Source organism: Penaeus monodon, chromosome 33, assembly GCF_015228065.2.
Source record: "Penaeus monodon isolate SGIC_2016 chromosome 33, NSTDA_Pmon_1, whole genome shotgun sequence".
NCBI classification, from domain to species: Eukaryota; Metazoa; Arthropoda; class Malacostraca; order Decapoda; family Penaeidae; genus Penaeus; species Penaeus monodon.
This window is the reverse complement of record NC_051418.1, coordinates 24771869-24772475: the sequence shown is the minus strand read 5'-3', so window position 1 is coordinate 24772475 and position 607 is coordinate 24771869.

The following is a 607-nucleotide window of genomic DNA, read 5'->3' as shown; positions in this document are numbered from 1 at the left end:
TCACATACATCGGTAACCAGTCTATTTACAACAAGTATGATGTCACTTGGTAGGTTCACTTTTTTTTCTTTTAATGCTATGGCGAGTCGATGAGCCGTCATAGTCTTATCCATTCTTTTCCATGCATTTTCCCCCAGGATTTCTGCTGCTGTTCAACTTGCAGTTATGCATGCGAGGATGCATTTGTTATTACACCGCGCATGTATTATTAGGGACCTTTTGTACTTGCCGTAAGTGGGGACATCTTAAGGTCTCGAGACACTAAACGATTCCTATTCCATGAGGCCTTGAGCTTTACATCAATTTTGAAATATGTGCAAAGAATGGCCGATGATAGAGCCTCTAAGGACTAAGATTCCTAAAAAAAAAAAAAAATGTGTACTCATCTGCTCAGCATCCGTTGAGATATTTTACTTCAAGAGAAAGACATTTTCAATTCTTATAAATATTGTATAAACACAATCAACTACTGTTCACTATAATCCTGGAGATGTTTGAAGACCAGCACGCATGACTACGGCATCCTGGCCATCGTCTCTGCATCGCGAACTCTTCGTCTTCGCCATATACCTCGCCGGCCTTCCGAAGTGACTAAAATGTTCTCGAG